Source organism: Strix aluco, chromosome 4, assembly GCF_031877795.1.
Source record: "Strix aluco isolate bStrAlu1 chromosome 4, bStrAlu1.hap1, whole genome shotgun sequence".
Classification (NCBI taxonomy): Eukaryota; Metazoa; Chordata; class Aves; order Strigiformes; family Strigidae; genus Strix; species Strix aluco.
This window is the reverse complement of record NC_133934.1, coordinates 73,569,780-73,595,220: the sequence shown is the minus strand read 5'-3', so window position 1 is coordinate 73,595,220 and position 25,441 is coordinate 73,569,780. Positions and strand designations below refer to the sequence as shown.

The 25,441-nt window shown below is 39.6% G+C and overlaps 1 long non-coding RNA gene across 1 annotated transcript; it reads left to right on the top strand.

Moving 5' to 3' along the window:
• The first annotated feature begins 32 nt into the window (after positions 1–32).
• On the top strand, positions 33–25,387 carry LOC141923125 (uncharacterized). The gene is made up of 4 exons (XR_012623193.1): positions 33–344; positions 1,410–1,529; positions 20,016–20,134; positions 24,989–25,387. It is a non-coding gene; the product is annotated as an uncharacterized LOC141923125 (long non-coding RNA).
• Positions 25,388–25,441: the final 54 nt, after the last annotated feature.

Sequence of the window (25,441 nt, the reverse complement as noted above, 5' to 3'; positions counted from 1 at the left end):
TGCGTAGGCTGTCGCGTGCCGGTTTCCCCGGCAGCCGTTACGGCCTGTCCGCCGTTGCGGGTCTGGTGGAGGCGTTGGTGCGGGTCCTCGGCCCGGTAGCTGAAAAACATCCGCTTCTGAGAGCCTTGCGCCCATCCGGGCGTCACTCTTCAGAGGAGGGAGAGCTTGCACCCTGCCTGTGGCCTAGGGAGGTCGGGCTTCCTGACGCTGCCGTGCTCATGGGGCGCCTCCGTTGAAGGCCTCAGGCCTGGAAGGGGGGCGGAACCGAGGCGGCAGGGTCAGCTCCTGGTGGATCGTGGATGAGTGTGAACTCTTCTAATAAGAGGAGCAGTGCTACCCCACACGTGGGTATCTCCCTTACACTCAGTAGAGACGTTTTGTCTTTACTTGATTATTTTTAAATAGCTGGGCATTAGCAGTGAACTTTCACAAAGTTTAAGGACTTCCCTTTGGGCTTACTACCTTATATATTAAGCAGAAAGTGCAGTTCTTCCATCATACCTTCTCTGATACAGTGTCTAGTAGTGGAGACACAGGGTTTGTCTCAGCTGTATTGGCTAGAAACAGCAATGGGCTTAGGTTCAAGACTGCTGGGCCTGGGTGCCTGGCCTTCTACAGGGTACCCACAGGGAGCAGCAGCTGCTTCCACCTGGCATCCCGAGGAACCTGCAGCTGCCCAGGAAACATGCCCACAGCTAACTGAGAGGAAGAGCTGTCAACTGAGGTTTGTCCCAAATGCCCCCTCTCCCAGGTGTTCAGTCCACTGGGGGAAGAGGTGCAAACCAAAGGTTTAAAATCCACAGTTCCCAATCATTTCTTGAAGGTACATTGCTGCTTTTTTCTTCCGAATACCTTAGGTCGGTGAGGTTTTGTCAGCTGGTGGTGGTATTGTGTATAGTAGGCTACTGGAGTACATGCTGAGCAACAGCAAAGCCTGGATTTAATTCACTTTTCTGCTTGAAGAAACCCTTGGAAGGTCCTCTGATTTTGGGGCTGTAGTGCCAAAGTAACATACTGGGATAGCAGTGTAGCTTCAGCACAAACAGTGCAAGATGGTAACTAGTTTTATCATCAAGTGCACTATGGAGCACTGAGCTGAGAGTGGTGATTCTTTGTGTCTAATACCTACTTCTTGGATTCTTTCTACACTGTTTCATATGAAATATAGAAGTTTTTGAATGCCGACAAGTATGAATGTTAATTAGGACAAAGGAAGTGGGTTTTGTATTGAAACACTACTAAAGTGCTATAATTGAAAGGGCTTTTAATAGAAGAGAGTGCTTCTGGGAATGGACTGTGGTTTGTGATGTTCGCCATCAAGCTGTGTTTCTTATATAAAATGTGGGCATGGTATTTTGACCTGCGTCTATTAAGGGGTATGGGGCATAATACAGATTGTCCTTTCTTAGCAGATACACCAGTTTCTTACTAATGGAAAGTATGCGCATGCTCTGAAAGATGGCTAAAGTCGATTGGAACAGAAGGGGGAGCTGTGAGCACACCAGGGAAAGAAGGGGCTCCGCACAGAGGTATAAATTTTCCAACCAGAAAACACTTCTTCTTTTTGCTCTTAACATTAACAGGAGTTAATGAAGTGTTCTTTTCTCACGATCTGGGAGGGCGAAAAGGGTACTTGGTCTTTCTGCGACAATCTTTTCTATTAAGGGACCAGGCCAGCATTCTCCTACTTGTATTGATCTTAATTCTTTGTCATTAATAAGTGACTGCTTCCCTTAGAGCAGCAGGTTTTGTCAGCTTTTTATGATGTCCTTTAAGAGGCATCCTTTCCTTTAATTGTCTGTAGCATCATCCCTTCAAAGACCTTACTGTTTTTCTGGCCTTCACTTTTATGACACATATATAACTGGAGTAACAACATGTTTGTTTCCTGTAAGCATGATAAAACGTTGCTCTCTGCTCATTACACATCTTCATTTGCATAAACAAAGTTAACATTCTTGCTGGGTTGCAGTTTAGTTAGAACATTATCAAAGTCAAGTGGTTCTGAAAGTAGAGCCAGAAAGATTTTATGTTGCCTTTAATGGAGAAGAATCTAAGCTATAGAGGAGTAGTTAAATTTGGTTGTTTTCCTTGCTTTGAGGTTCTGCTCATGTTTAGGTTTCTTTGAGTAAAATGCTTTAAGTGGATCTGGGACTGTTCAGTCATTCCACAACTATTCTACCAACACCCTTGTTCTCAGCTGTGCTTCTGATCTCTCAGTGCTGCTTTCAGCTGCAAGCCATGTTTTTGCAAACAAATTCCTCTTGCGTCTTTAACCTTTTTCAAAGGTATTGCAACTCACACTTCTGTTAGTCTGTTCACCTGATAGGAATTACACCAATTTTACAGCTGTGGTTATTGTTGTAATTATTGTTAGAATATAGTGCAGCTTTTATTTGAATTGTCTTCTACCACAAGAAGGTGTGATGAGTGATAAGTACAGGCAGAACTGAGAGGCAAAGGCAGAGCAGATGGTTTAATCCATTTGTGGGTTTAATTCCTAGCTACATTGTTTTATTTTCCAAAAATGCTATTTCCAACTATTTTCCTGCTGAAATAACTTCTGAACTATGAGTTGGATTGGAGTTTTAAAAAAAATGAGTGAAGAAAATTAGGTGTGAACCCCATTCCATCACCTGTGCTTAGCATGCTCTTCTTGACATAGATCTTTCTTTAACCTGAGGTACTAACGCATTGTTGGGCAGAGCCTTGAGTGACAGGCCTATTGGCAGACCTCCAAACCTACATCTTAATAACAAACTCATCCTTTCTAAGGCTGCTGGTCCCCGTTAGCTTGGATTGAGCTTACTTAGGGCTGCCTAAATCTCATCTATGTTCTCTTACATACTGGCTGTGATGCTGTTTCAGCTGAGTGGCAAAACGTTTAAGAAGCTAAAACAGCTAAAAATGGGTTCTCTTTCAGCAAGGTTAGGTTTTGCTCAGCACCCTCAATTAGGTCAGTGTGCGATCATGCCAGTGGTAGTGCCGGCGCAGTGGAAGGGGCAGGACTGCAAAATGGGAGCAAGAGGGAGGGTGGGAGAGCAGCAGCTCACTCCTGGATGGGCTGATGTTGCTGTGGAATTCCACCTGTAGGTAGAAAGCAGTGAGGTGAGGCTAAGCAAGGGGAAGAGCACCATATATTCTTTCTCTTGCATTACACTGTAGAGTTGGCTGGTAAGTCTCCTGTTTCCATATATAACTTTAAAACTGCTGAGTGACCTTTTTGCATTGTGTTTTATGTATTTTATATATGATAAAATAAAATCCTCTAGCTATGTAGAGAGAGAGTTTCTCACATTGTGGTGTTTGGCTCCTTCATTTAGCTTTTGCTTATTATGTCAAAGTAGCAATTAGACCTGGTCAACAGCACTTCATGTCTAATGTGAAACACAGAAACATTGTTGTAACAAATTTGTTTTTATGGGCTAACTGCCTTCCCCTGATGCCAGGCATCATTGCTGAATTTTGATTCTGTAGTTAAGGTGAATTTAAAATGTGAGAGAACATCCTCAAGCTCCATTACCTGACCAGTTTGTTTACATTCTCATGTATTTTTCTATTCCTAGCTAGTGTGTTAAAAATGAAATTCATCTTTGGGCAAGTACGCCCGCAATATTTATATTCCACCAGTATAGTGAACTGGTGCAGGTCCCTTGCACAGAACAAATTTTTCCCAATTTTGGAGATGTTTGCTTTTCCATTTCTTATTTTTCATCTGGTAGTTCAGGTGTTTGTTTATTTCTTGTTTGACATTCAAATGCAGTACTGTGTAAGTTGGCTGAAGCAGACGTGACTATTTGTTTCCACCCTCCGTTTCTTCCTCTGTTGTGCTGCAGGACTGTTCATGTGGCAACACAGTGAACCAGATCGAGGAATTGGTTTTGGCTGGGAAAAAGATTTTGGGTTTTTTTTTTATTAGTTTACCCTCTGAATCACTGCACCTCATAAACAGCTTGCTGGCTACTGCTGTACTAAGGGAGTGCTCCCAAAGAGTTACTCTGGCTAGTGTAGGCTAGCATCCGGGATACAAGGAGGTGCACTGATTTAGCACTTCACCTTCTCTAGTGTTTGCCAGCTTGTGACTATAAACAGTTCCCCCACTGCCTGCCAACTTTCACTGTTGGAATAAAATACAGAAGTGGCTTGTAATCAAGCTGCACTTTCTTCAGAGAAGGAGAAGTTACATGCAGTCATCCACTCCTTAATGGATGTAAAATGGGTTAAGAAGTGTATGTGTCAATTGCTGAGAATCCTTAACTGTAAAATGGAAGTTGTGTGACTGATTAAATAGCTGTGGTTTGTGGAGCTGTGCAACATTAACAGTCATCACAGGTCTGAGTAATTAGGGTGGAAGATTAGCAAAAATAAGACTTTCAATTTATTTTCAAGGCTAGATTTTTAACCTGAACAGTGATGAGAAAAGTTGTGTGAGTGAACTCACATGCCAAAAGTATGACTGATACATATTGACGTTGAGACCAAAATAAATAGCTAACAGCATACAAAATATGCTGCATGACTCTACAGAAGATAAAATTTGTAGGTAGAGGTAATACCTTTTTATATTAGACACTGCAGTTGGAAAAGTGTACGTGCTTTAGGGAACAGGCCCTGGTTTGTCGAAGTTCTGTTGCGTAGTGTGTAGTATATTTGGGGTTGCGTGGTAGTTAGGAGGTTATAAATAGGAAGTCTTCTGAAGGTGATCATGTTTCTTGCATAAGGTTGGGAGGTAGGTGTCATTGTTTAGTTTGGCTTCTTTTTCTTTCATGTCGCATAATCCCCATTAAAAGGGGAACCAGAGAGTCTTTGGACTTTCAGCAACTGGGTAACTTCTTCTCCAGTAAGTGTCAACCCAGCAACATGCCAGTGAAATGATACTTGGATTAAAAAGAAAGTTGAATCACAATTCTGTTGTTGGGTTGAATTTATGACTACAGGGGTCAGCATCTGCTGTTAGCAGATCTTGTGAAGGGAACTAGCAAATGTAATAAATCCCTTCCTAACTCTATCAGAGAGCAAATACATATCTAATCTTGATCTCCATGCTTAAGTGTTGAAAGAAATGCTAGCTTAAAGTCTTCTTAAAATAGTTTTAAGACAGTAATAGGACTCCCTTAAAACATGCCCTTAAACAGGGCATGCAGGCCTTCTTTCAACTTTATTGCACAAACAAAATGTGAAGATTTTGAGGGTCCTTCATTAGTGGAGCAGTCTGATTAGCAGCAAGAGGAAAAAGGAACCAAGTAAGAAGGGTGATGAAGAGCAAAAGTGGAGTACTCAGAACACAGAAATTGCCTTTCCACTTCATTCAGGTGACACCGTAACCTTGTAAAGCTGCTGGAACTCTCCCAGCCTTCCCCTGGAGAGTAAAGGAGTGACCACAGATTTTTGAGTAGAAGGTGAACAAGAACTGTCAAGTGTGCTGTAGCTTGCAGCAGTGGTGATGGTTTAGCCCCGATTCAGAGCACTGCGTATGTGTTGGTGTGTTGTGTCTTAGGCACAGTATTAGGCAGTGAAAATGGTTCTTTTAAATCTGATGTCTCTTGGCTGCACTGGCTAATTTTATGAGCATGGGTGATTGCTACTGAAATCTCTCTGTGTGTATCACAAATTATACAAATAATTTGTCCTAGTGTCGGTGGGTTGTGGAAATGTCCATGCAGGTAGAGGTTAGGTCTTTAATTAGCTTGCTCGTTCAGAACATCTGATATCTGATTTGTTCTTATTAAAAAAGGGCATAATTTACCTCAATTTACATTCCCACTGAGTCAGAAAAGCTACCAGAAAGCTTGGGTGGTAGAGGCTGCTTGGCGTGGGGATATCGTTAGGTGAGACTGCTGTACATTTGGGCTGTGTGTGGTTGGTATCAGTTGTTCTGTAGGCTGACAAGCAGAGTGAATTCTTAGTACAGTCTTATAACTTGCAGATACAAGTTCTTCTGTACATGCAGTCTCTCGATGGGGTTTTTTGTGCTATCTTATTATCATGAAAAAAAAAGATTAAGGGTCCTGTGGCTTTGGCCTGATCTGTTTTACACTGTTACTAGATCAGGTATATGCAAAAAATATCTTATGTCATGCAAACACTATGATCCGAGGTTGCTTTGTTCTGGACTAATTATGTTGTTCTGACCACTGGTTCCAGTACTAATAGTATAACTAATGGTACGTATGCGATGTAGTTGTCTTTCTGTGCGTTACTTGTGATTGTAAGCAGCCAGTAATTAGATAATTTCTGGTGAAGTATTTCATAGTCAAAATGTGAAGATGATCAAATTGACCCTGTTGTTATTTTTATTTCTGACATTAAGAATATAAAAGGTTTTGCTGGGTCAGGCCAAGAACAAACTCTTTATTTTAGCAGGCCTTTTTCAATTTAATTTTCTTGATTAAATAAAAAAACCTCCTGGATTTTTGGTTGTAACTCTTAATTTTAACAAGCCATATAAATAAGGAGCAGCTACTTGTAAAGCCTGGAAGCAGCCAGTGCACTTGTAAAGCCATATTAAAGAATATATGGATACACCTGTGGGGTTCATATACACAAGAGTATGTGTTTACAAAATAAATGTGTTTATACACCAACACTGGGAACACTCTCAGAGAGTGCTTAACCACAGGGCATAAAGTTACAGTTTACAAATTATAATCTGTCATCCTTGGTTGTTCTGCAGCTTTGCTTGCATCTTGGCAACAAGGTTCATGACACCAATAGTTTTTTTAACACATATATTTAACACATATATTTATTTATTTATTACTGCTACTTTTGACAGATGCAGGGAAGCATTCTCAGATATGTATCTGGTAGTGTAGTGCCAGTCTAGACAACAAAAGTTGAGTCTTTTCAAAAATATTGTTGGTGTATCCTGGGTAAATGATGAGTTGTGAGCATGTAATGATTCATCAGCTGTGGCTTTTATTTGACAATTAGGACTAAATAAAAAAATCCACCTGGTTTTATGCTTTTCTCCTTCAGTGACACTCAAATGTCATGAAACATTAATTCTTATTGACATTTTTTCTTTTGTGACGGACATTCATCCCCAGTATTATTTCCAAGTTGAATTTTGCTAATTGTTTTGTACAGCAAATTGCTTCAGCAAATCATATCCCACTAAACCTTAATCACAATGGGTCGTTTTTGTCAAAGAAACCGAAAACAAGGGGTAGTTGGAGAGTTTCTAAAATATTAAGCTGCGATTTTTTTCAAAGGTTTCTTTTTTGCTCGAGGAGGAGAAGGAAAAGTTTGAAGATGGCAACCAATGGCTTCATAGATATATTCCTTCCCACTTCCCCTTCCCATCACCACCCTTGCAATACTTTTGCCAAAACTTGATTTCTTTAGCTATGCAAACTAGTATCAAGACTGTTCCACGTGTGGCTTTGTAATTTGGGCATGATGAAAGGTGTTAAACGAGAATGATGCTTTCTATTCACTGTTTTTTATTAACTGTGTTTACACTGCTCAGGTAGTTAAGCAGCAGGGCAATGGTCAAGCTAATGCTTTGGAACTGTCTAGTTTACTAGAGTTACATGACACTAGTGTCATTTTCTCTAATAGCATACTTATAAACAACACTTATGACCTCCTCAAGCCTTTATTTTATCACTATAAACAAGCCAAGCTTTTCTACTCTCCTGTCATGTGATATGGTCTCTGTTCCCCAGGCCAATCTGTAGCTTTTCTCTGCGCTTCCTATATAGTGAATTCATCTTTTTCTCAACATGAGTTGTTAGGGCTGTTGCTGGTATTAAATTAACAGTGATACTAATCTTTTACTAGAAATACTTCTCCTGATACTTCAGAAGATCACATTTTACTTTTTCAGTTGTGTTATACTGGCAGTTTATACTCTTCATGAGATCAGCTATTGCATTCAAATCCATCCTTCATTATAATTTTCAAATTTAGAAACGTCTTCTAATAGCATAAGTATTTTTGATTAATCCACAAATGCGTGGCCCTGCACTGTGTATTACTGGATTTCTTTTCATCTCTGTTATTGGAATTCTGACAGTCATCTGATTCATCATCTATGATACCCACCCCTCTGTTTTTATGATGGCTTCTAATTAAATGTTATCATTAAAGCTTATTCTTGTACCCCTCATGCTTTTATAACAGGGCCATTGATGGTCTTTTCAATTGTCAGTATTTTAATCTTTGATGAAAAACAATTCTAAGCCTTCTCTGTACTTAGGTTCCAAAATCTTCATATCAAAGAATTGTATTTTTGCTGAACTGAGACATGAGCAATAGTTCTGTGATTATTTTCTATAAACAGGTTTTTAAGGTGGTTTTGTTGGTTGCCAGTGCAAATGTCAAGTAGTGTCACCCCTCTCTGGCTCAGTATATATATGGCAAGGACTTTGATCAAGCTTCAATTTCCTTTGATCTCTTGAACTGTTTTCTCACACTGACACTATACTCTGTAATATTTCTCCTTCTAATCATACAAGAACACTTTAGCTGTATTTAAATCTGATTCGCCCTCTTCTGGACTTTTTCCCTGTCCCAGTGGAGTATCTGAATCCCAGTCTGGAATCCCCTAACTAATTTGACCCTATTTTATCCATAGTAGTTCTTATTTATTTGGTCTCTCACATCATCAACATGTTGTACAGACTCAACAACAAAATTAATTGGGTTAGGATTTCTGCATTAATTATTAAATTATATTTGTCGTTTGGGACCCAAAGTTTATACCAGCCTTTTGCCAGACATATGTTACTAAAATATGTTCAAACCAAGAGAGAAAGAAAGAAATGTCTCCATGTTACTCTGCTGTGGCTGCCATGAGCAGACATACTCAAACCACATTGTTTTCTACACAGAAGAGAAGGAAGAGTACTGGTAGTGTGTCTGCCTGAGCTGCCTACAGCTCTTGCAATTCCATCTCCAGGGATCTCATTTCCGTATTAAACATGTCAAATGACAATGACTCTGTCTTGCCTTTAGCTAGGTTCTCAGTGGTTAATCACCCCCACTTTAAATGTATGCATTTATTCTAGAGTGACTTTACTAACTTTGGCTTCAAGCCATTTAGCTTTGTGTTTCTTTTCTGCTGAAAACCAAATCACTACCGTCATCCTGTTTTAAGAAAAATGTCAGGTGATACTAGGTCTGATGCTTTTCAAAAGTCTAAGGAAATTATGTTGTAATTGGTTTGTGATAGGACTTCTGACTGAATCAGGGAGTACACCTGCAGTGTTCGGCGCCACTGCTGTGACACTGTGTGACTGATATTTGTGGTGCTAATACCCTTTAACTCTTTCATATCTTCTACTTTGGCCTGATGCCAGATTAATCCCTCCATATCTCAGGTCTTTCCATTAGCCCTTTAAAAATATTATTACAATATTAAATTTGTAATAGCTATCTGAGGCTTCCCCAAGTTTCAGCAGTTTAGATAATCTCTTCAATAATCTATGTATTTGAAAGAATGTAGAGGTGAAGTCATTTAGATAATAACCTCTGATTATTTTTTTCCCCCTCCATTTTATTGCTTCAGAAAAGTGCCAGTCTTTGTTCTTTATTTTGCTCCACTTTAAGTCTAGGGCCAAAACAGATGCTTGCTTTCATTTTAATAATAAATGAAAACCATACAGTCCTCTGGACAGACATTTCCCAGAGAGACAAAAGCACTTTTTTTTTTTTTTTTTTAAATCTGGCTTGTGATTGGAATTAAACTAAACACTGTCCAATTTTGCATGAATATATACAGGTCGATTTTGGTTTATGATATTTTACTTCCCAGACTAAGAGCATATCAGTAGAACAATTAGAAACTGCAGGAGAGCTCTTTTTTCATAGAAACATTGCACTCTACAGTAGTGAGTGGTACTCCGTTGACGCTGTTCCTATTACTGTATTTATTTATTTAGTGCCAAGTGTTATAGAATAAGATTACTTTAAAAGTCTGTAGCTTTTCTAGTGTAATACAGAGATGGACAAGCTGATGCCTTGCATTTAGTGGAGATTTGTACTAAGTATTATTCTCTTACCCAAGAAGGCACAAATGGTTTGGAGAATGACTCAGTGGGATCCTCCCTGAAGAACTGGGAAGATGGCTGTGCTTTTGAAGAAAGCTCATTTAGACGACATGGCAAAGTTTGAAGAGTTCTTTGTTACTTCAGATTTAATTTTTTTAAGTTTGCATAACTTATCTCACTTATGACTGCTTTAATATGCAAAAATGCTAGAAATAACACGTTCAGCTTGGGTGAAGGGAAGAAGGAAAGGAAATAAACCACGTAACACATCATTCACTCTCTTAAGACAATTAAGGTGTGGCACAGGAAGGTGTTGAAAGGATCCCTGTTTGGTTCTGCTTTGATGTGTTACCTGTATATTCTAAATATTAGAATAAATTATGCCTTAGCTTCACAGGCATATGCACAAGAGATTGCTGTGACCTGCCAGGGAGTGAGCTCATCAGCAGCATGCTTGTGCAGGGAGTGTATTTCAGCTGCACTGCAAGCTGGTGAAGCAAAGAAGGGCAAGCAAAGCAACCTGAGCATCAGGGCTCGTCCTCCAAGTCTGCCTGTTAGCAACATGATCAAGTAAATGCAATTCTGTGAGACTTCTTCTCTGGAAACCAAGTCCAACAACTGCCAAGAAGAAGATCAACTTATTTTTGAAAATTTAAGTTTGTAATTATACAGTCACAAAACTTTAGTGGGATATTTCCTGGCCTAATACCACTGAAATGCATATTTTGTTTTCCTATTTATCATGACTACCCTGTGAAGGAAGAGTCCCTTCCAGTTACCCTCTCAGTGACACCACACAGGCAGTTTTCTCCCATATTCTTCATTCTGGATGGTAATGCTAGAAAAATTGGGCAGGGAAGGACTGATTTACCCCAAACATAAAATTGAATCAAATCCAGCTTATATTTGCAATGTTTTTTCTTGTGTGTTTTTTATTCCTTTATTTTATTCAAGGGAAAGTATGTGATCATGGAGGCTTGGATACTTCTCTTTCACTAACTAGAATGATGTGTTTCTACACAGAATATAAAGTTTTATCAAATGAAAATTTTCTTTGTTTTGCTGCCTACCCACACAAATGCTTTCAGAGTTAACCTTTCAGTAAGAGAACTAAGCTTTGCTTTCAGAGATGAGAAACCTTACTCTTGTTATTTAGAATCATCTGTCTGGTGAAAACTTGAGTGGTGAAAAGCAAAGTTTCTGTCAGTAGCAATTAATTACTTGGGTGCTTGTTTCAGTCTGGCATTTCAACAGCTTGATCATTAATTTTGGAACATACTTGCTGGATGTTTGCTGTTTACAGTGGTCTTCAGTCTTAACATCGTGCTTCTTATGTTAAATATAATCATGTAATAATTGCAGTAAATACATCTTACAGATGAGCATAAAAAGGTCTTGCCACTTACATGCTTTATCTTAAAAGGCACCATGCCAAAATCTGTGAGAACAAAACCTCTGTATCTTGATTGTATCGACGTTTGGAGCAAATCTCATTAAAAGTTTTGGCTCTAACTGTGCTTGATTAGGAGCATATGACCTATTCCTTATGGTTATTATCCACGCCTTCAGTGTCTGCAAATTTATTTTGCTTTCTAAGTAATAAACTGTCCAAAAAATTTAGTGTTCTCCTATGACTCAGAAGATAATCTGGGAAAAACAACAAACCAAACCAAAAAACTCTTAAATTTTGGCTTATGCAAGGGATATTCCACCTCAGACTTTATCTATGCTTAGTTCAGCCTGCCAAAATGCCTTGAGAGGAATACTGCAGCTTCAATTTACTGCAAGTGCAAAGGCTTCAGTCTACCATTTCTTTCTTTTTTCATCTGGAGCATCCCAGTATCCAAAGGTGACACTAGCCTCCAGTTCATATGCAGGTAGAATTTTAGCTGTTTGTCTTCAGCTCTGTAAACCTTTTCATCTTGTGTTTCTTTACCTTTTCTCTTGACAGCTGAATGACTTGATACACTGGAGATGCAACTCCATAGGTACACATGTTGTTGGCTGAAGCATATGCTCAGTGTGATTTGGTATGAGGATTCACTATGTTGGTTTTATCCTTGCCCAATGCCAGCATCATTTCCCACCCCCCCTCCAGATACATTGCCTAAAATATTAGTTTATTTAGGTGTTCACTAGAGGCTTTCTTATCAAGTTTTCAATTGCCAGCAGTGGGTGTAACTGCCAGTGTTGACAGCAAGTTTATTTGCAAACGTAGACTGCTCCCTTTGGGCACAATTCCTTTGTTAATGATGTTTCCAAGCCATATGGAATTATGCAACAGTCATGAGAGTAACTACTGTCTTATGTCATATTTTAATCCTTTTTCTAATGAGCATTTGTCCTGATATGTTTTCAGAAGTCAGATCTTTGCACTTACCTGCACACTGAGCTTACTGTAAGCAGATGAAGTTTGCATCTATTTCATAGAATGCAAAAAGACCACTGAATAGAAAACAACTGGACTTTGAACTGCACTTTAATACCTCCATGCAGGAAGACAGGATCATGCTTTTGATAATAAATGGAGCATTCATATCTGAGTAGTCACAGAATCACAGGATTGTCTAGGTTGGAAAAGACCTTGAAGATCATCCAGTCCAACCATCAACCCAACACTGACAGTTCCCAAATACACCATATCCCTCAGCGCTATGTCGACTCTACTCCCTCCAGGGATGGGGACTCCACCACCTCCCTGGGCAGCCTGTTCCAACGCCTAACAACCCGTTCTGTTAGTCTTTTAAAATTAAAAAAAATACGTCTTATTGAGTATAGCTATTCTTTTAAGACATCATGGCTAAAACACAGTTAATCTGCCTTTGTAGAATGTACTGTTTATTTTGCTCTTCTGTCAAAAGAGAATGAATGGATTTACCGCTGTCTTTAGGCTTTATGCTAGCAGTAAAGCTAACTAAATTGTAGGAGGAAACATATGTGCCTGTCATATGCAGCATAGCGTTATTAAGTTTATTTATTTGTACTATGAACATTTATGATCATCTGCTGAAGCCATCAAGTATTACCTTCTGTCACATGAAGCACAGAAGTGCTCTGAGTGAATAAATGATCTGAAGTGTCTCACAACCTGTGACATTCATGTAACTGCAGAGGCTTGCCCAGCTATAACATCCTTAGCTTCCTCTAAAATAAGAGGGGCTTAGCAAAAAAGAGAATAAGATTTCTGTCAGTTTCAGCAATCGAACTGATCACTAACTAAATTAATGTGGTTATTTTCCACCATCTTGACTGAAATAAATTTGGAGTGCCTGATGAAACCGTGCAACTCCTCTGAAGCAAACACAGGATAGTGCTTTCCAAGGTCAGAAACTGTAGTGGACTATTTTCAGCTCTAAACATAAGCAGCCGTAGTTCCACTGAAATTAGAGAAGTTGTATTGCTTTGTACAAAGGTTCAATTTGATTCCCAGGTTGGGGTTTAAAATTTTCAAAAACTGTGAAGTTGCATTTCTTCTGTGACATTTCCAGCTCAATAGTAAACAGTCTTACTCATAGTGAATAGGAGGAAAAAATAAGAATGTTTTTTTTTCACCAGTAAAATTCACATACTGTCAGGTTGGGTTTTTTTCCCTGCATGTTCCAGTCTCAGGAATACTTTGACCTAATGGCTTCGCATACGTGCCACTTTGCTTACAATGCATACCTAGTTTTTACTAAAGCCTGAGGTTGGGCCTGTGTTTGAGAATTAATAAACCTGTGTGAGCTTTGTGCTGATGTGACTTGAACAAGGCAGTTTAAAACTGGCAGGGGTATCTTTACAATGGGACTGAATTTTGGAGGTACATGAAGCAGTATGTAGGCTTAGCTTGGAAACTTCTTTCTTAAACAAAGGCCTATGCTCAGCTTTAATTATTGAACTCTTAGTTCTCCTCCCTGATATTCTCTCCTACCATTAAGAGACCAGACTGGTTTTCCTTGAGAACTTTCCATGGCACGTTTATTGCTTAAGGCTGACAAACAATAGCGTTGCTACAGTGCAGTACAGTCTCTGTTTTTCCTTGCAGTAGTAGCCCAAGCTTTTTTTTTTTTTTTTAAAGAACTTTCTCCACTTCAGATTCTGCATGTGGCTGCTCAAGAGAATGACATTTCTCTCTTAACCATGCTCAGAGGAAATAAGTGAATTTAGATGCCAGAATGAATTGTGAGAGACTGGGAGTTGAACAAGTATCTTGAGACCTGTGTATTTTTTGATGCTTTGCCTCACACAGGAAAGGGCTGTGATTCTCGTTTGTCTGATCATGAGTTCTCCAGAGGGCATGTCTGTTTCAGACAGAAAAAAGAATTGAAAACTTCTTGATCCTGTAACTGACCCTGCCACTGCCATGCTGATCAAGAAAAAAATACAGGAAAAAAAATTATTTTCTCACCTACCCTACTTCTGTGCTAGTGAAAATCCATTTATTTAAGAAAAGGAATTTTTTATTTAAATCCGTATCTTTAAGAAACAAGTTCAACTTGTCAGCCATGTGATTTAGTTTACTCATCTGTAAAATTGACAATGTTTCATCCTTAGCTGAGGAGTGTGGGTGGAGGGGAGTTATTTGTAATGTAAGTGAAAGAAAAATAGTTTGTGCAAAGAATGGTTGTTTCTGAAATACTAGTTATTAAATATATTCTGGTTTGAGTAAAATCCTTGGTATGTCATAAGGCTTTGTTTCAATGACTAATACATTTTTATGGACATTCCAACTTTGAACCCTCCTATCAAGTTACTGGCCCTGCAGCAGTGTCCCTAAATCTCTGTTACAGGACTATTATGTTGCTTATATAAATGCTGTCAAAGCCAGGTGGATATTCTGGTTTTGCCAATTGTGTTGGACTACAACGCCAGCATTTGGTAGTCCAGTGATATTACTCAGTGGAATTTTACTGTTTATGCCAGCATAAGCTTTTTCCCCCTTCTATCATAGTGATGTTCCTGTATTTGTAACTTTGTGTGCTATAGTTGAGCCCTGTCCCTGTGGATATCAAGTGTGAAATTAGTCACTGGTTTACCACTCGAGCCAGGCTGACATCATGCCTATATTGTTATGGAAACAATTAGGTCATTGGTATGTTTTGCCAGTTTAGCTGATGCCTTGGTTGTAAGTGTCTGCCATATTTGTTGCTGTATGGAACACAGTACCAGATTGTGCTGTGTTCTTAAGCAGGACATGAATCACTGTGAAAACAGCTTTTTTACTGTCTTCTCTGGAAGTTCAGTGTATGTTCTTCAGTCAGACTCTCAGTATGTTAGTCTTCTGTATTTGGAAGTCATATCTTTCTGATTTTACTTCCTCACTCTTGACTAATTTGTTTGCAACCTTCTTTATAACTCATCAGTGGATATCAGTATGTGATAGACACATTGACTATGGAATGATCTTTGTGTTATTGCTGTAGAGCAAATGTAAGAGAACACACACAAAAAAACCCCAACCAAAAGCTTTTAAAGATGGGTTCTTGCTAAATGGATTTTATAGCTATTTTAAGGGATGGGGCCTTATATGTGTATCTGCATAGCTTTTGAAAGTGAAACAACATTTCTACTCTTTAACTGTATTACAGTAAAGAATAGAGATTCTAGATGAGTCAAGATCCAACAGTGCTCAGTGTTTGGCATATGCACATTATATATTTTCCCTGCAGAACTCAGTCTACATAGACTTGCCAAAAAGGACATTTGTTCACAGTCAAATTGGAAATTTGTAGCAGAGCTGGGTGCTGTATAGCTAGTTCTCACTCTTGACAGTAATAGCTAATGCCCCATCCCTTAAAATAGCTATAAAATCCATTTAGCAAGAACACATCTTTAAAAGCTTTTGGTTGGGGTTTTTTTGTGTGTGTTGTCTGTGAACCCACAAATACATTCTCACTATAACAGATTATCTCCTGAGATTATGAAGTCCATCATTTTCAAGAAAAACAAACCACACATTTGCTAGGGCATGTATACCTTTTTTATTTTTGTCTCGATGCACTGTGGACTAGATAACCTCTAAAATTTGTTTCCTTATGTATTTTCTGTGATTCTTTTGATTGTACAGCACTTGTAACCACTAAGTGATAGTTTCTAATAGAGGAGACTTTTGCAAGGCAAAATAAATTCTGGGAGAAGGGGTGGTCTCAGTATTTGAACTGTTTCTTAAGAAGACCTAGTTTGGTCTAGAATTATCAGTGAAGTCATCACACAAACTTCACAAACCTCGCTTACATCAGTGAAAAGAATTCCTCACACCAAAGTGAAAATAACATCATCACAACACAGATGAAGGAGTTTCAAATCAGTGCAGACATTTAACAGGTTAGCACTTGCATTGTGTCCCCTTAGAAGTGATGTTCTGCCTTGTGAAGTGATACAAACTTAGAACTAGAGGACAGATTTTTTTGCATAGCAACACTGCTATTTGGATACCTAGAGCTAATAACCAATTTAAATAAAAATCTAGTCAGTATTTCTCTAGGCTATTATGTCAGAAATTTTTGTTGACTCCTTTTGAAGCTATTTTTGTAAATTTTTAGTTGTAGTGCTTAGTTACTGAGCAAGCAGCTAGATTTGCAAAGAAGCTGAATCCCTTGGGTAGTGATATCTGCTAAGGTCATTCAGGTGGATTTAAAAAGCATAAAAAAGGATGCAGTATGAGATTTGAAAGCTTCCTCAACAAAATATCAATTACATTTTAGTAGGCCTGACTGAAATGCTAATAATAGATTTTTTTTTTTTTTTTTTTCTTTCATACTTCACCATCAGGGCATGTGTCTGCCCCTTTGGCTTTGAAAATTGGTTTATTGACACTATCCATGAAAACAAAATGTCACCTGAGCATAAAGTTGTAAATTGAGCATAACCTGAGCATAAAGTTTGGCCAGTTGTTTACGAAGGAGTTAGATCAGCAGACAAATGATTTCTCAGTGCCCTTTTTGTGGCAAACAGGTCATTGTGGTGTTTTTTCTGCCATGATACTAAAGGAAAGCAAGGCAAAATACTTTTCTACTGGCTTGTTATATCACCAAGATGATGTAGCAGGAAGTTACTTGAAAAATCTCTTTCTGTTGTCTCAATTAGTTTGTCTTGAAAAAGCATTGTCATGGTAATTTAACAAATTGGACTGTGGTGGTTTATTTCCTTGTGAGCAAAGACAGATGCAAATACTGTATTTCTGTCATGTAAAGTTGTAGGAAAATTATTTTTAAAATTTCCATAGTCTTAGCAACTTACTGGACTTAGATACATTTTATATTTCTACCTGTCAAATTATATTCATGAATGTGTATTTCATACTTTCTGTAATATGGAAGAAAATGAAACTTTCCCATGATAGACCAGGTCAAATAAATCCTCCTTGAACTTCTGAAGTCTTAATGTGGACTTTTAGATGCCTAAACGAAAATGTGTCTAAACCAATGGTGATTTCTAAAACCACCAATTCTGCCTAATTTAGAAAGCAACTAAATCTCCAAATGTAGTACTGTTTTGCTCTCAGATTCCCAGTCCTGGGTTGTTCTCACGTGTGTTATGCAGTGCTGTCTCAGGCCAGTAGAGCTTGAGTGGCTCCATCACTAGCTCAAGCCTGAAGTCAGACCAGGTAGAGAAGACCAGGTGTGCCTCCACCCGTGTCTCTGAACGGTCCATCCAGTGGGCCATCTTGGAGCACATGCTCTTCAGTAATTGCAGTTGCTGCTTCCTCCTGCGGAGTGGCTGTGGTGTGGGTGGAGGGTGCCTTCCTCTGGGAACTGCAATGGAGAGCATCCCACCAGCTGGAATTGCAGGGTAGGAAATCTATGCTTCCATTGCATGAATGGAAAACAAGCCCCAGTACACAACTTTGGAGTTCTTAGTCAACAACAATATTCTTTTTTTTTTTTTTTGCCTTATGGCCAACTTCACCTTGCCTTTTTGGTGGTAAAGCCAGACCAATAATATTCTCTGTCCTTTAAAAAAAACACCTGTATGGAAGGAAAGGCCTGCCCAGAAGAGAAAAAATTGCAAGGTGGGGCTTGTATTTCCTGTGCAGTGTCACTTGAAGGTTTTTGAGCAACTAGCTTCTCAAGTAAAATATTCTGTGATTTGCTTCTAATTTCCGATTGTGTCGACTTCTCTTTTAAAATGTGCAAAGAGTTCAAAGACTACCATATTCATGAAGCAAATGATAATTCTCTGACTGCCTGCGGAATAGAAATATTAATGGGTGCAGTTCTTGTGCCTATGGCTAAACTGATGAGTGACTGACATCTGCCCCTCTTTGAAGTGTCTGCTGGGACTTGACAAACTGTTACTTGAGTGAGTCGTAAGAAATGATAGAATCCATATATTCACATACAGTTATTTGGTCCTACCCTCTGAAAAGAGAGCGCAGAGTGTAGATGCTTAAGAAGGGGCTCAGAACTGAAGACCAAAAGTTGTGTTTGGACTGAAGTGAAGGATATTAGCATACAAAGCCCTAAAATACAGTTCTGTTGTTGGAAAGCGATGGCAGCAAGTTGCATGAGTCCTCTTCACTGGAGTCTTCGGCTCAAATCTGGTGAAGAGTGTGTGCTGCAGGCAGCGCTATTAACGTCAGTAGGATTAATCACACCATGTTCATGTAAGGATCTGTGCAAATCTTTGCAGAATTGGTCAGTGACCTCCATTTCAACTTTATATGTCATATAACTACAAAGTTATTCTTCTGCAGTTGTTGGCTACATAGAACCTCATTGATTTGAGAGTGAAACTGCATGTTTGTTTGGGGTTTTTTTCATTTGTAAGGATAATAAGGAGCTCACACTAAGCCTTTATTAACACATTTGTAAAGCCATTGCCTCCTGGGAGAAAGCCAAGAGGAATTTAGGATGGGGTGACAGCAGATCACAAGAAGGTAGTAGAGGTTAGCTCCCCCTGAGATAGCTCTACAAGATTTAGGTAAGTTAAAAGTTAGGAAAAATGCATTTCTGTGTTTTCTTATTTAAATCAGTGTATAAAAAAGTTGTTTGCAAAATATTCTGAGCTATGAAAAGTCCTCTTTGCTCCTACCTAATTCTGTGTGTGTGTAGATATCTGCAGTATCGGTAAACTTTATCTGAAAGCCTTTTCTCTGGCGGTTGCAGTAGTTTTGGCTACCTATACGGAGTGTGTTCAGAAGTCTTATGACTCTTCAGTCATACCTTCTACTTGATTTTAACATAGGATCCTGCTCTGGAAAGTGTAAGTAGAAATGGAGCTGTTTTATTAAATTTTACCTGTTGACTTACTGAAAATGTTTGAGTTTTTGCATTTACTCTCCTTTTTGTTTTTACACTCGAAAGAGAGGAAAATGTACTGTACTTCTGTTTCTAGGTATTTATTTCTCTGCTTGTAAATGTAAATGTATTTACCTATTCCAGCCTTTACTTCTTTAAGTAATTGTCTTTGAGGTTTGGGATTTTGCTTGGGATTTTTTTTTATTTTTTCCCCAAACATGTGTTTGACTGTCAAATAAGTATAATACCTCTTGCCTCTGTCTCTTTTCTGGGGAGTTGAAGGTTGTTTGGGTCAACAGTGCTGGTCAAAAGTAGAATTATGAAAATGTTTGAGAGAGAAGTCATTGAAGGTCTTATGTAAACGAGAGATTCCTTGAGGAATAGCACTTTCATGATAGGAGGGAGTTTAGATTTTACTTGGATTCAAACTCCTGCTGTTACTGAGGAAATAAAGCCCAGCATATTGTGGGAAGCACAAGAGAAGTGGTGGAGTCTCCTCCCTGTTGCTGTAGAGAATGTCATGGTGCCTGGAGTGAGGAGCCTTGGGAAACAAGGATTAGGGTAGAAGGAATTAAGGGAACCTTGAATCATATAATTTGTGGGAATTATGGATACATACAGTAAAAAAGAAGCCTCACAAACTATTTCCTTTGCTGTGGATTCCATAGTCTGCGAGGCAGCCAGGTCTCTGCACATCACTATTTTGTCAGCTCTTGTAGAAAAAACATTTCTTTCTGAGTTGTATATTTTAAGGGGCTCACAGCTTTAGGAGTGCAGAATTTAACAGTGAGTTTCTCCACAGCCCATCAGAGCCCTTGCTTCAGAGAAGATTTGGGGAGAGGAAAGGACTAAGGAGGATTGAATGTAGCTGGTACCCTTTCCACAGTGCTGCGTGGCCCTGCCTGCTGTCATTTTCAGAAGGTGATGTATCCTGCTAAGGTGTGCTCCTAGCCCGCGTGCCACGAGTCCTCTCTCCCTAGCAGGAATTGCATTTCACCCTGACTACCTCAGGGCTATGGTGTGCTTAAGCTTCTCTCGAGTACAAGGGAATGGAAGTGAGGCAAGGTACCAGGGTTGAAGGAGCGTCTGGCTGAGCACCTTATATTCTGTGAGTATGTGAGTATTACATTGATTTTTCTGTTCACTTATAGAGGGGTGGTCATTGAGTACACTTTATTGGGGAGAGCAGTTTCGATCACTCCCTGACTAAATCTGTATTGCATTACTTTTCTCCTACTTCTCTTAGAGAACAGGCCTGGGTTTAGAATCACAGAGTCATGGAATCATTTAGGTTGGAAAAAACCCTTAAAATCATTGAGTCCAACCAAAAACTTAACACTGCCAAGTCCACCACTAAACCATGTCCCCAAGTGCCACACCTACACGTCTTTTAAATACCTGCAGGGATGGTGACTCAACCACTTCCCTGGGCAGCCTGTTCCAATGCTTGACAACCCTTCAGTGAAGAAGTTTTTCCTAATATCCAATCTAAAACTCCTCTGGCACAACTTGAGTTTCTTTATGGAAACAGTTCTCTAGAGGAAAACAGTATTTTTTGATTACAGCAAGCAGAGGAATAACTACATCTGTGCCTGGGTGTGGTGACTTGCCTGGACATGAGCTGGGGTGCATTGTGGAGAGGGAGCAGGCGTATGGGGGCTGGAGAGGAAGCAGTGAGAAACCACTGTTCTCTCTTGGGCATTCTGCTTTCTTCTGTTTGACACTGAATACTTCCTCCACTGTAATTTTAAGGCCCAGAGATGTCACCCTGGTAAGTTTGATCAGGTCTTTGTGAACTGCTTGATGTTACAGGGAAGTACTTTCAAAAAAACAACAGTCAGGGAGAATGTTGGATTTGAACTGAAGAACTTGATAAAATAAGAACTTTTATAAAATAAATTACTAGCAGAGGGGAAGAAAGAAAAAATATGCAAAAATGGAATATAGTTCATGGACATATTAAGGAAAATGGACAGTTCAGAGTTAATACCGCCAGGTGTCTGTGAAACTGGCTATTGATACTGTATGGATGTATCTACTCATACAGTTTACTGAGCACTCTGGGTGGAAGTAGAGGTATCTTTTTGGTCCCTGTGGATAACTGTTATAGGTGGGAATGTGGTTCTTTTTTATTTTCATTTAGATTTTGTTTTTTGAGTATCAGAATACCCAGATCTTCTAACAGAAGACTGACTGCAGACTTCAAACAGAAATTCAATAGATGTAGGGTAGGAGATGTATGGAACTACTGGTTTTCTATTCCCTCGTGTTGTTTGAGTGGTCACCTGCCTCAGCTTTTCAAGAGCATTAGTCTAATACAGGCAGGAGGCGATTTTTATCATGTATTGGGTAGGATGAGTATAGATCACACAAGCAATAGATAAACTGGGTTGTTTACTTCTTGTAAATTAACACTCAAAAGCAGCAAAGTTAATGCCACTGACTTTCCTGAAATATCTGGTGAGCAAGTTGTTAATCCTTACTTAATAGAAACTTGCAAGATGGAGCTTGTGTGATTATTATCACTTTTCCAAGCACAGGTCTAGAAAAGCAGTCATAAATAGGATGACCTTTTCTTCCCAGATCTCATGTCCCATCTCCACTTTCTATGCTAAAATTGCCTTCATAAGGGTATTTTGACCTGCCTTGGTATTGTAGACAATGCAATGCAGGTAGATGGGGAAGACTTACTGCAACAAAGTCCTGAAGCATTTGAAATATGTGGAAAGAGCAAGTAACATGGGAAAGGTTATTTTTGGTTGAGAAAGGCAACTTCTTAGGCCACACCTTCCTGTCGTATTGTCACGACAAGTGTTTCCAGTTTTGCTTTGTCATTTTAGTTTCCAGAAGTAGCTCTTGTGCTGGCCGCTGCCATGCTCTACGGAAGGAACTCAGAGTCCTGGCCTAGGATTTTTATGCACGTGTGTTGCCTTCGTGGTGTTGAGGACAGCTACGGTCCTGGGAATGTAATGTGTTTTGCCCTTGTCATAGGTATTGTGTGACTTGAATGAGCCACTTACCTTTACTCTGCTTTGGAGGCAAAGTAGTAATGCACATTTACCCCCGTCTGTGCGATGCTTGGAGCATGTCCAGTGTTATTTCTAAAATGGGCGTAGTGCGTGCAACAGATGAACATCCTGACATACGGATGTTACCATTTCAGGGCGTACTCAGCATTTGCAGGACTGTTAGACCATGCACCTTTACAGCCACTGAGAAACTTTAAATTGTTATGCAATTCATCTGGAAAATGACCCAGTTGAGGGAGTCTTGTTCATTTTTGGTAAGTTTTAATGTTTTTTCTAAAACTGTGGGCTACCACTTTTAATTTAAAGAGGGTCATTGCACATAGTGCTGTGGACAATGCCAGCGGTTCCCTGCTTTGCAGCATCTGAAGTAGAACACCACAGGTGGCTGAAGGTGTAGGCAAGCAAAGGGGATCTGTTTCAGTCAGCCCTTCAGCTCAGCACTGAACACTGAATTCTCCTGTAGTGGCCCTCCCGTTTAGGAGAAGGTTAATTAGAGGTTCCTGCAGAACCTGTTGTGGTTTGGGAGGGTATGGAAGTAAGGAGAGTGGGGAGGGAAGAGCAACCGCAACTGGTTATCCTTCTGCAAGTCTTGGATTTATTTCAAGATTAAATTGAAGGTGAAAGTCTTCAAGGCAAGTTAAAAGAAAACAAGCAAACAAAAAGCAAACAAAAATCCCTGCCACCACCTTCTTTAGAAACTGGTGTTTATATTCTAGACAGAACAGCAGCTGACTCAGAAGCCTAAAATACTTATGTTAATAAAAAACTGTGACCAGTGCCCCTGACTTTTTTATTTTCGCAGGTGATTTTTGGAGAAAGCTCATAGCCCTACTTTGTCCTTCTCAGTGTGTGAGGCTCTGGGGCAGATGTTTGCACAGGCCAGGTTTTGGGAACTGCTGGCCCTTGTGGATCAACTTCCACTGCAGTGTTTGTTCCTGGGTGGCCTGCTACTGATACCCATGCTGTGGGAAGCACCAGAATATTTACAGGCCTCATCTTGTAAAATCTGAGTCCTCTGATAGCTGAGGGATTTTTGTCTTTTCTGTGGCTGGTTAGTTGCTCATAATCCGCTCCTCTGAAGGGAGGAGAGACATGAAACTGCTGAGGGGCTAGACTATTGTCCTGAAAATTGTCAGGATGTTGTGGTTTATTACTTAAAATCTTCTTTAAACTTCTGGTTTTAATGTTATTATTGTAGCACATAAAGTAGGGCAAAGAAACTGTAGTTTGGCTAGTGCTCAGGCAAGATGCGGGAGTAGCCAGGATGCATAGTTGTAAAGTTATTTAGGAACCCGCTTTGATAATTTAGTACTTTTAGGAATCCTTTTGGTCAGGTTGTGTGTTTTTCCTATTTCCCAGCTGGATTGAAAAGGTGCTTGTAAAAAGGTAGCCTTGGGAGACAAAACCACTGGTGGTGTGATTCCAGGTGCTCCTATTGCCCACTAGTACCAACAGGAGCAATGGAGACACGTGAAAGGCAGTGTCAGGGGCATGCAGTAAGGCAGGCCGGTCGTCTTACCTTTGCCATTTAGGATGTCTCAGCTGACAATATTTTTCTCCTGAAGAGTTATCCAAGTCTGGTGCTGCAGCAAAAAATATGTATGAGAGAGAAATCAGGATCTTCAGAACTCTCGCATCTGTTTTGTGGTGGTTTGGGGAGCTTTTAATTGTGTCCAACAGATAATGGAGTTATTCTCTTTCTCTGCTGACTCATCTCCCACCAGCTATGTCTCCTTGAATATTTGAAGATGAGGGTATTTTCTTAAGAAATTTGCAAGTAAAATACTCGTGACTAGTAGTTTTAAATGTTGTATTTGCTATAGAAAGTGCCATTTTCTTCTTTGTGATTGAAAGTGCTTCAGCACTATTGAAAATCCAATTAACATCTGCTAAAAGGAAGAGCACACTGATATTTGTAGGGAGAATGAAGAAGGTAGGACAGAGTTAATCTGAGAAGGTAAAGGGTAATATTTACTTGCAGTCATGGTAACAATCACTGGGGCACTCTTGTTTCAGAAGCTCTATGACAAACACTCTGGAAATAAATTGGTTTTATTCTGTAAACAGCTCTTTTCTCCCTGAAACTGCACAGAGTCAGCCCCTCAAGATAATGTTAGGATATTGCAATGCCAGAAAAACTGTTCTACAGACAAAATTTGAAATCTAGGTCCTCACAATGTATTTCAGTATTTTGATGCAAATATCATTAGCATGACATCATGGCTATGTCTTGAATTCCTCAAGAGTTTCAGCTGTCTGCATTCATCTTCACATTCACCTAATTTTGCTAGAATATAGCTGATTTTCCTCTTCTGCAGTGTAATGGTGGAATATTTTTCTTGATGGTGAACATCCTTACACAGCTGGTAAATAGTAGAGTGTAAAGTGGCTGATTTAGTAGTCTGAGATGCTCAGACAGCAAAGTAGGTTAAGGGCAATATTTTCCCCTGTACTGTTGTTAAGTACATAGAGTTGATTTTCAGATTGTACATTTTTATATATGCACATATATATGTATATACATACATGTATATATTTTTTTTTCCTAGGAAGGATCTTTCCCCACCCTAAATCCCAAACCTTGCCTGTAAAATTAACGATAGTGTTGAAGTATTTTATTAGACTTTATTGAGATCCAAGTATGCAAAGCCTGGAAGAAACACAGACTTTGTGAAGCTTTTAAAGTGTATTGAGGAAGGTGGTTATAAACAGGTTGAGTCATGTTGTGTTTTGTACATTTGTATAGGTTACACAGATATTCTAGTCATTGCATCCTGGTGGAGGACGGAGGGACTCCCACTGCACTGCAGGATCTTCTCAGAGAACCAACAATGCCCAAAGCCATCAACTGCCCTAAATGATACAAGACACTGGAAAACTACTTTGAACTGGTTTGTATGTTGCAGTAAATCATTCGTGAGATGAATTACTTGAAATTTGGCAGTTTGCGCTCACCCAAAGGCATGTGATGCGGTTGCAGCTGTGTTCCCCAGAGGCAAAGCAGTATTGTGTTTGGCCTGCAGAGGGTGGAGCAAAGAGTCCCAGGGTCCACAGGTTAATTGTCTGGTGGAGTTTGGGGGTAGAAGAGAGGCTGCAGCTGACTGGGACAGAGAAGCATGAGAGAAACCACACCTGACTAAGCCAGCAGGACACCAAAAAATGCCCATTTCTTACCTGTGGGTTTTTGGACAAACCTACA